Source organism: Pteropus vampyrus, unplaced genomic scaffold (assembly GCF_000151845.1).
Source record: "Pteropus vampyrus isolate Shadow unplaced genomic scaffold, Pvam_2.0 Scaffold408, whole genome shotgun sequence".
Lineage (NCBI taxonomy): Eukaryota > Metazoa > Chordata > Mammalia > Chiroptera > Pteropodidae > Pteropus > Pteropus vampyrus.
Window position 1 is genome coordinate 614144 of NW_011889189.1, and position 11461 is coordinate 625604.

The 11461-nt window shown below is 33.9% G+C and overlaps 1 protein-coding gene across 14 annotated transcripts in view; it reads left to right on the forward strand.

Moving 5' to 3' along the window:
- Positions 1–6155, forward strand: part of MBNL1 (muscleblind like splicing regulator 1) — a 173519-nt gene extending 167364 nt beyond the window's left edge. For all 14 annotated transcript variants that reach the window (XM_011380845.2, XM_011380846.2, XM_011380848.2 and 11 more), the window contains one exon: positions 2751–6155. The gene's annotated coding sequence lies outside the window, so the exon portion shown is untranslated. The remainder of the gene's footprint in view (positions 1–2750) is intronic.
- The last annotated feature ends 5306 nt before the right edge of the window (positions 6156–11461 follow it).

Here is an 11461-nt window from a genome sequence, read left to right on the forward strand (position 1 = left end):
TGGTTTTTTAAGATAACAACTGTGTAATGCAATTAAGAATTTTTTTGCAAATTTTCAGAGAAAATACATTTTTATCTTAGATGGGTTATGAGGAATTTTATCATACAAGTTTGTAATAAATATGTTAATTTCACTTAAATATACATAATACTTAGGGAAAGTAAACTTTATTTTTAATTCATATTAGAAATAAACAAGTATAAAGAATAAATGTGATTTAAAACTAGATAGAAGGAGTAGATTAGAGGCTGGCAAACTTTTTCTTAAAAGACCAGATAGTAAATATTTTTTTCTGTGTGGGCTATCTGGTTTCTGTTGCTGCTCTTTTCTGTTACAGCTACTCAACTCTGCTGTTGTAGCATGAAAGCAACCAGAAACAATGTGTAAATGAAAGGACGCGGCTGTGTTCCAATAAAACTTTATTTGCAAAATTAGGCAGCAGGCCGGATTTGGCTCACAGGCAGTAGTTTCCTGATTCCTTCTGTTGATCATCGTTTATTTTATTTTTAAATTTTTTTGCAAAATCCTGTATGAGAACATGTCCCAACTTCACCCCATGCTTCACCACCCACAAGGTCTTTAAAATGTAAAGAGTCTGACTTTAAATAAATATTTACACATACATATATTCATACACACATATCTACATATCCAAATGAACTTTAGGTACAGTCATCCTGGAGGATCATATAATTCTGAAAATGTTGCCATTTCTTAAAAATGGTTTGAAGGTCTGGTGGTTTGCCTTCAGGTACATTGACTTACATACTTGCAAAGGTGGCCGTTTTCATCTTTATAAGTTATATTTTATTCAATATGCATACACCCAAGTTATCATATGTGTTCAGAAGTATATTAAGTAATTATTTTTTTGTATTAAAAAAGAGCCACAACATTTAAAACTGGATCTGGTAAATAAGATGGGTGATTATTCTTTGTTGCTTCCTTTAATTCATGTATCTCTTCATTAACACATTTACAAATGACTTTTTGGTGCTACTATGAGTTAGTTCGCATGTCAGTGAAATAAAGATGACTAGACAATAAGGTTAAAATGTAAATTTTTTGCGCATTATTAAAATAAGAGAGGTTTGAACAAATTTCTTTTGGAGCAAAGAAGGAGCAACTCTCCCAACAGAGTCAGAAAGTAAGTGAATTTGGACAATGTAGTTTGTTATAGTGAGAAGGGAGGAGTTTGGGCCTTATAAAAGGGACAGTGTGTTGAGTCAAGAGATGTAGCAGAGAACCAATTTAGAGACTCTGGTGTTAATAATCCATAACAAGGGGTGGACAGAAGTTGAGCTCATGCAAGAGAGGATAGACACATTCTGAGAGCCATTTAAGAAAGAAGTGATAGACTCCTTCTGAGATGTACTACCAAAGACATGCTGCAATCATGAATTAAATGATTTTTTTTGGTCTGTTTTATAAGCTCTCTATGCAGTTCTGATAATAAATTTCATTATTCTAAATGATAGCCACATTTTTGAATAAGCACATTACTTTGTAGTATGTAGGTTTAGAAGAAGAATTCTTTTGACATGTTAAAATCTGTTTCAAGCTTTTGTAGTCAATTGGGTATGTTTCATAGATATGTAACTATGTCCTATTTCTTAGTAATCCAGTTGAAAAAAAGAAAAAGATAACAAATGGCCATAAGGCCAGTAATCAGGGAACCAGTGGATTTGTCTATGTTGAAATTTAGGCTCTTAATGCTCTGTTTATATAATATGATTGTTCATTTTCAGGAAAAGTTGCAATATTTAAATTAGGTTTCGAGTATAGCAAAATGGTGCTTTATTTCATTCTCAAGGTTGTATTCTAAAGTATACTTTTAATATGTAAAGATTCTCTGAGAATTTGTTCTCTGAGAACAAATTTCATATGAAAACTGGAGCTTTTTACAAGTACAACGTAATATCTATTCAACCTTTTTTCATCAGGAGCATAAGGAATTATATTTATTTTTCTTGGCTTTAGGAAAAAAAATCACTTTCAACTTTATTCAAAACAGTAACTTGAGTATCATTTTTTTTTCCCCAAACACATACTGTGTTATTGAAGCACCCAAATATAGATGCTCCTCGACTTATGGTGGGGTTACGTCCCGATAAACCCCATTACAAGCTGAAAATATCCTAAGTCAAAAATGCATTTAGTACACCTAACCTACTGAACACCGTAGGTTAGCCTAGATAGTTTCTACTAAGTGATTATCATTTTCGTACCATCATAAAGTCAAAAAACCTTAACTCGAACCATTGTTAAGTCAGGAACCGTCTGATCGTGAACCATGTCTAATAGAATCATGACTCTTTTAACATGACTTGTTGCATGAATTTTAATTTTGTAGGCCAAATCATTACTCTTGAAACCTATTAAACTTTAGAGGAGAAATAAAGTGAGTTTAAATTCTGCTCAACAATGATAGTACTAAAAAAGAGCTCCAGTATAGTATATCCCTTGATTCTGCAAATTTATTTTACACTTTTAGCTTAGTATTGAGTAGTGTTTGAGCAGAGTCTACAATTTTATTAAGCTCTACATCTAATTTTATTCTCATAGAGATAATAAATAAATTTAGATCCATTTGTACTTGTGATGTGTTTTTGTTTTTATATGAAGATAGTATAATAATGTACATGTTCACACTTTCGATCAAGAAATAGAATTTTCATACTAAATATATTTTGGAAACTGCTTTTAGATATTGTCTGTTTTAACAAAGATTATCTCTTTTTCCCTTATAGATCATACTAAAGAGGAAAGGACAGTGTGCTTGGTTAGAGTAAAGGACGAGGTCATTAGCCATATTGTATATACCGTCAAGCAACACACACAAAAACCCCTCAGCCACAAGACATCCACATATTGCATGTTAACCAGAAGAAAAGACAACATGGAAATCCACTGCACACTGTTGCCTATACACTTTGTACATTTAATTGATATTTGTGCTGAGGTGATATTCCTGTCTAAAAGAACAACATTGTCTTTCTTTTCTAGCACAGAGTTATGCATTAAAATATGCATACCTAATTAGTTTCCTATATATTCATGCCATCTTGAAAAGACAGACTATGGTGTAACCATGACTCTATTATGTATTGGTACGTCTGTAGACCAAGATATAATTTTTTAAAAATAAGTTTATTTCTTTCAAGGTTTACAAATAACAAAGGTGCACCTTGTATTTAAAATTGCCATTATAGATGAGAGCGTGCATGCACAGTCATTTTTGTTTAAGAGTAATATTTTTAATGTAATAGATTGTAAGATGTGGTGAGGGAGGGATCTGACAGAGATGAATGTGCCAAGCAAAACCACAACTGTGTATCTTTTAAAGCACATCATGGCTTTAAGTACCATGTTGTTAAGGATTCTCATGAAGTGCCATAGACTGTACATCAAATTAGAGTATTATTTCTTCAGTGTTATTGTTTTCAGAGCCACATTTTGTTGCTTATTTGCTAGTACTAATCAGTCAAAGGGCACCATTCTTTTTTTTTTTTTTTTTTTGAAACCAAAGCTGTCTCAGAAATGGCCAATTTAACTTTACAGTAACAATAGACAGCACAACACAAATTCTCTCAATGCAGATAAACTCACACATACTGGAGATATATATAGTAGATATATATAAAAATTATTTTAATGCATTGTAGTATAATATTTATGCATACTATACTGTATAACATGTTATTCAAAAGGGATATGCCATTTCTGAGACACGATAACAAAAAAAGTTTGAGGAAATTATTTTGCTTCTATTTATAGCTCTGTCAAAAGTCAAAAGACTATAAATGCTTTGCAAAAATGGTTTCACGTTTGCTTAAATGCTTCATCACAGTCACATTTAAAATAGTGACTCTAAACAAAGAAGAGAGCAGCACTGTCATCAGATGCATGATAAACCAAAATATGAAAATGGGAAATGTTTAATTAACCTAGTAATTGGGTGGGTTAAGTACATGGGTGAATTTTATATGTGATTTGTTTTGTTTTGTTCAGATTAACTGCTTATAGCCTTAGAAAGCCTTTTACAAAATTAAAAAAAAAAAAAATAGATGTGCATTCAGTTTTTAAGAATGGATTCATCCAAAGGAATTCCTTTTTTGTGGTTTGGATGTTGCAGCTAGTAAAGGATATTTTTGCTCTGTTCAGCGGTTCTAAAAATTGCTGAAGTAGGGGCCAGGTCACTGGTAGTTATGGAATGGGAGAAGTGAAAGTTCTGTTATAGAACTTTCCATACTTCCAAGTTTACTGCAAGTTTTTATGCTTGAGAGAGATGCTTTCTAATATAAGACTGATGTGTTGATTTTACTGATTGTACTGTACATCTATTAAAGCCTTAGATTATTACATTACGGGTTGGAACCCACACCAATGTAATTTCAATCGTGTTAAGAGAGTAATGGTGACTTCACATGTTATTGTAGTTAGTTACATCATAGAATATTACTTATTTTTCTTGTTAAAATGTAGTTTTTCATTTCCTACATTTATTAGATTTCATTTTCTATTAACAATTGAATACCATTTCAGTTTATAGACTCTTGTTTTATTAGATTTTACTGATGAATTTTTCAAAATACAAAAAAAAATTAAAGTAGTTTTTCCTTCATAACATACTCAGTTTTGAATTACATGTAGTGTCATGAATATTCGTATTATTGTTAACTAAATGATTTATATTTTGCTGATTTAATATTAAAATGTAAGAATGTCAGTCATTGTTAGTTCTTGTCTAGTTTTCATTAAAAGAACAAAGATCTTTTATATGGATATCTTATAAATATATAATCATTGCTAAGTAAGAAGTTAAGTTGTTGCTATCGCAACAATCCTGGCAGACAATTGAGTAATATTTTGATGATTTATTTTGTTTGTAATTAGTTATTATAAGAAGATCTAGATCCTAGATATTAGAATAAAATTTATTTTCTACTGTATCCATTTCAAATGTTAAAGTATTGTTTAATATTTTTGAAATCCCTGAATATCAGGCCTTGTTATAAATAAGCTGCATAATCAATAAATAGAACAAGGGACTTTTTGTTGATAATCCAAATACTCAAAGTTTACGTAATGAGAATTATAGCGTGTGTGCAAACTCTTGAGGGTTGATTATGCTGCAATTTAGCATGTTGGAACGTCTAGAGAGAAGGTTGACTTTTTGCACTTCTGTATATAGTCAAGAGAGAAACCTGTATAATAGTAAGATCTTATTTTGAATAAAAACGTCTATAATTACAAGGAGTTTTGTTAAGGCTAATAAAATGACAGACTGAGCAAAATTGCTTGCAAAAGTGGCACAGAGTTAGCACTCCATACCCCTTCAAACATGTTGCTTTGCTTTTTGTGGACAGCTTGTAGTTTGCCAGGATTTTTTCAGCTGGAAAGATATGCCATCCTTCCGAGATCTCATGACTGACAAAAACTCCATTGGGCCAAATCTGCCTGAAGATCATTACCAAAAATAGCAGGTACTTCAACCATTAAGGTGAAATCATGGATAAATATTCCTTACATTTTTCAAAACTACTGCATGTTTAAAAGTTCAACAAAAAAAAAAAAAAAAAGAGAGAAAGAACTATACTAAGGACATATATTATTCAAATCAGTTTCTGCCAATTTCAGTGGTTTATTGTTCACACACAAAAAAAATCTTCAAAACAAGTATTGACTTTCACAAAATTTAAACCATAAACAGGCAAACCAAACAGCACACCGTAGCTATAGTTGTTATGTGATTGTTTTTTAATTGCTGTAAGATCCTGTTCTTTCAGCAGGTGAAAAAATAAAAAACAGTTCAAATTTCACGGTTTTAACTTTCAACTCAGAATCACTCAAAAAAGCAAATGTTATAATGGGCACTTGTTTAATAAATTAGTGTAGCCAGCCTTCACTCCAGCTGGTTACAATGTTGCACTTATCAGCAACCCTCCTGCTTTCATCTGCTGAAAGGACAGATGTGCTTGGTTTTACTATTATGTAATCACAACTTACTTTCTGCTTGTAGTTGCTTAAAATTATGTATTTTGTCTTGGGCTGCAATTTGTTTTATGCTTATTTTATTATTACTGCAGTAGTTGACTTTGCTGTATGGAAAAATAAAGTGAAATTGCCCTAATAAAACTTCTCTTTCTTAAGTATATTTGTGTATCGAGATTGAAGAGTGAATTCTTTTTGCGCCTTTCAAGTACTCTTGCCTGTCTGTCATTATGAACATATTGATATGAAAATTCATCATCCAGTTTTAACTGATTGCAAGTAAGGCATTCACTATTTTTCTCACTAACTATCCTTTGATACCAACAATGAGGTTCTGAATCCTGATGTATTGCCATCCTATGACCCTCGTTTCCTGAAAAATCTTGCTCTGACACTTTAAGTGCTCTTTAATACGGTTTTCGGCATAGGGGGTAACACTATAAGAAAAAAGGAATTCTATATCACTGTCTTTATATTAAAGAAATTGTATTTGCTTGACTGCCCCAGGAAGATTAACACCGGAAATCAAGCAATCTAAGAGAATATTTTCATAAAGAAGTAATGATGACACTTGATTCAGAGGGATAATTAGTTTATACACACAGCTGAGCCAGGCTATGACATAACTCACTCCTGTGTGAGTGTGTGTGAACTTTTAAATGGTGACTTATAAATTTGGTTGAAGTGAAGCCTGATTTTCCATCAGGCTTTGCATTTTGCAGTTTCTACAGATAGCCAGGGAAAGCCAGAGTTCCAATGTGAAGAAACTTGCTCATTTGATCACTTTGTGCTACATTATGTCACAAATTCTCCTTTGCAAATCAATGCTTTTTTCCTAAACATCACAATAAATATCAGTACATTATTTATGCTTAACACAATTCTGTTACTGGTTGAGTTCTATAGAACATTTCTGTTATTCTCAGTAGAGCCAACTACTCAAGGTGCCATTCATCAAAAAGAGAATAGCTGTCCTAGTGACGTTTATCTAAAGCTGGAGTTCACAACCTTTTTGTGTAACATCAAAATATCCATATCCAAAACATCTCTCCAATTAGTGGAAGTACTTTGGATATCTTTAATTGAAAAAAATTACAATAATGAAAGCCCACTGTAATATTTTCAGTACTTTATGTGATATTGTATTTTATTAATCATAACAGCATGTACATACATATTAAAAACGTCTGAGCTTGATTCATTCTCCGGACATTTATCATTTTCAGAAGGAGTTATTACTACAGGGACCACTAGGGGTCCTCAGTTCACAGGATGGGACCTTTTTTAGAAGTCATCAGTTTTTTACTTGGGAAACAAAATCATTTGTTAGAGCTATGATTTCATTACAGACCCTAGACACTCACCAAGTTCACACTTTGAAATGACCCTGAAGGTCAGTGACATATAGAAATCAATAGTTTTATTTAGGTACACTTTTGAACAGGAGCTTCCTTCGTACAGGAAATAGTCAATATATACGTGAACCTGTGGGACACTCAGCAACAAGATTTTTTTTTCTACTTATTATTTTATTCTCTGGTGAGCCTGCAGCAGTCACTTTAGTATTCAAGGTGTTCCACTATGTGTTCTGAAGAAAATAAGATGTTTAAGAATTTGGAAACTTGAAAACCTAGAACATGTCTACTTTAAATGTTCAAAGTCTACTATTAACATCATGAAGAGGTCCAAAAATGTGCAATATAGAGATTCAAATGTCAAAGTATTGTTCTGAGTTCTCTTGATCTGTCAAAACAACACCAGACCTCACAGAAATGACTTTAAAGTGGCCCTGTGCCATCACTGACCTTGGTCCAGCCTCCATGATTCTTGTCAGCCACCCCTAAAAGGGGCCTTGGCACCAGCAGCATTTGTCATGGGCTGTGAATCTGAAGCTACCCTCGAGCCATGTGGCCCACGTTGGGCCACAGCTTAACACCTCTAAACTTCTCAGGTATTAGAGACTTCAAATTCTCAGTAGGGCTTGGGAACTCCCCTTCCAAGCCCCATGCTGACTTTCTCCATGCTGTCTGCACTTTCCCTGGACACTCCCATCCTCAGCTGCGCTGTCCTGCCCCTGGGCCAGGGAGCTAGCCAACCAAGGGGGTAGGACTTAATTCTTTTTGTCTTCTGAGTAATCACTCTGTTTTCTCCCTTTTTGCTTCATGAAATTTTACTTTGTTCATGTAATATTTTTCTTTTGTGAACTAAATGTGGGGAAATAGAGAAAAACAGCCTGCCCTTGAATTTACCATTTTAAGAAAAAAAAAAAATGGCAGCAGTTAGAACACAGATAAAATCTGTTACCTTTAGTGATCTGTTGAGGTCTTTCAGAAACGGTTTACTGAAGCAAGAATGATCAGTTCCCTTCTCCCTAGTTGGGTTTCATAATGACAAAACATAGAATTTCTTTTTCGACAGATAAAGAATAAACCGCAAGGTTTATTCATGGTGGTTGGGAGCCACCAGCTTGTTATGTAAATTCTAACTGCCACTCTCCCTCATTTTTGCCCCGTGGTGGAGCTGGGGATGTTGGACGCCTGAACTTGGAACTGAGAAGAGCTTGGTGGCTGGGTTAAACTGCAGTTTCGGGTGGGCTTGTGTGATTCTATTGCAATGAGCACAATATTGCTGGAGAGAAATTTTGACTATTGCAACAAATGCCTGTACCATCGTGAATACATCTCAGAAAAGCAACCACAGAAGAAAACATGTTCTCCATAGGAGGGTCCCACATCTGCGTGACTCCTCTGGCCCAAGTACCTAGCTTATTAAATGTGTTTTTGCACTAGATAAACAGCTGTTGTGAGGGAATGAAATGTTGAGTTATACCCTCCAACTCTGAGCCAAAAGGCAATTGCTTGGACTGGGATAACTATGACCAAGATGGCCTGTTGCAGACAGGATGCATTCACAGGAGAACACTAGGCACTTAGAAACCAGTGGTCATGGTGGCTCTGAAGATCTGGAAATCGGTGAACAGTCCACAGAAGTACATGCTGAACTTAAGTTTAGAGCGATTTAACCAAGCAGATCTCCAAAGTTCATTTAGAATGGCACATGGTACGAGTCTGGAAGCGATTATAAGCTTTCCCTTGCCCAAAGTCATATAGTAAGAGTGGCAAAGCTAAGCAGAAAACCTAGACCCCTGAAGTCCCATAATATTGCTTGACTTTAGGTTTAGGATGAAAGTAGAAGGTCATGCAAGGAACTGAAGACTGCAGCAGAGGCTGAACAAAAGACTTAGTAATTGACATCTAGCAGTCACAACCTGGACGCTGGTTGAGTGGGGCCTCCTAACAGGAAGAACATCAATGCTTGCCCTGCTTTGCTTTGCCACTGGGCCCCTTCCTCTTTCACAAGTGTAACCACTTGTGGGCTTGGGCGGGCTCTAACGATAAATCAAAGTAGTAACATCTGGGGGAGGAGGGGCTAAAAAATTGGGGCAGAGAGAAGGACTGGTTCTGACAAGCTTGTGCATGATAAGGTTAGTTACTGCCCAGGGAGGCCAATATCACAGAAGCTGGTAGGAAACAAACCACTTAGGAATAGAGTATAACCTAAAATGATGTTTTTAAAGACGTGCATTGAAAATTTCTTTAAACGTACAAAAAATCAAGGCTACTCATTAGAAATGGCATAAAAGCACCGAGAAGGCAATGTAGCAGTTACGATCAAGGCCTCTAGACTCAGACCACCTGGATTCATGTCTCAACTTCTCAGCTCTTCAGCCTTGGCATAGAAATAGTAACAAGAATATTTATCTTGCAGGGTCGTTGAGTGGTTCCCAGTCTTTGCTGCAGATTGGAGTTGTCTGGGGGATCTTTAAAAAGTATTGATGCTGGGTCCCTAACCCCAGACATTCCGATTTAATAACTATAAAGGCAACTACTGGGTTACTATATATAAAGTGCTTGGAATAGTGCTCGACATATAACAAGCAACTGATACATGTTAACTATGATTGCTATTTTATTATTATCCATTTTGAGAATTTCTCCACTTAATCTACTTAATCTTTTACTTTTCATTCTAGTTCTTCAGTTACACATCCCTTTCAAAGCAGCCATGTACAAGCTATTCAGTGTTATCTATAGTTCTATCTTTCCTGTTCAGTAGTGAAACTTCATCTTCCTGTAGTTTGCTAACAGGTCCTGCTTATTACTGCACAGTGAACATTTCAAAAATAGAATCATGCACTTTTTGATTCACTCCGAAAATTTTTATTTCATGTTCCAGCATGGCGTAATCACAGACCACACTTAACGCATCTCGATTTGAAAATAAATGTTTAGACATATCTAAGTTTAACTATTTGAATTTCCCCCTCTATTTAAAATGTACTCAAAATCAAATAATAGAATGGATGCATTCATCATCATGAAAATTGTTCCATTAAACAATATATTTACAATATTTCATTATATTTATCAAAATAATATTTCTAATTATATTTGAGTGGCACTAGAATATTTCCATATTACATTTTATCATAGGTTTATTTTAGATGCTTAAATTAGCACTGACTCAGCTCCATAAACACACATAAAAGTACCTAGCTATTTGCCAGGCACCAGGCTATGCTCCAAGATCTAAGGTTGAATGGTAAGAACCTCACAGAGCAACGATTCAAACAAGATATATAGAATACTGGGAACACACTAATCTAGTTTTTCCCACCTCCCACACCTGTCCCAAGTCCTTAAAGTATACTACAAAACAATGTAGAATAAGAGTAAATGGAAACTCCCCTCTCTTTTTGAATATATAATATGCCTATTCTCGAACTCATTTTATCCTTACAAAGTAATCTGAATATTGAGAAAGTATTCATGAATAAATATGGTCATTGCAACATTTCTTTTATAATAGCAAAAATCAAGAACAGTCTTTGTTTCAATAGTTAGGAAATAACTAAAGTATCATAGAGTGTTGTATACTAAAAAGCATTTTTTAATAAATGATTTAAGGACATGGGAAGTAATTTTAGTAGTAGAATTTTAGAATACTTATAAAATATTCTAAGTTTTCAAAATTTCTATTTGTTTTAGTAAACGTTTGTTGCTTTTTATTTAAATTACTTCATATCCTTTTCCTTTATTTTTTACTTTGAATTCATTTACATTTTTCTTAGACCATTCACTAAGTAAGTCAATTTGCCAAATTTAGAATATTAAAATGTTTTATAAAACATGATATCTTATCAAATTATGTGAATTATGTATGTTGTTTTAGGGAAGAATAGTAAAAGGGTAATAATTAAATCTCTTTTAGGGTAATCTTTGGTCTTTTCTAAAATTATAACTAGTTTCCATGGGATTACATAATCCTCTATTTACATTTATTTTATTTATGGCATAAATTTCTACTTTAGATTAATCAACCAATTAATCTATTTAGATGGTTTTCTTCTTACTCTTCCTACCCTCCAACAGATACTCGAATTCATCAAAATTGGTTAACATATTTA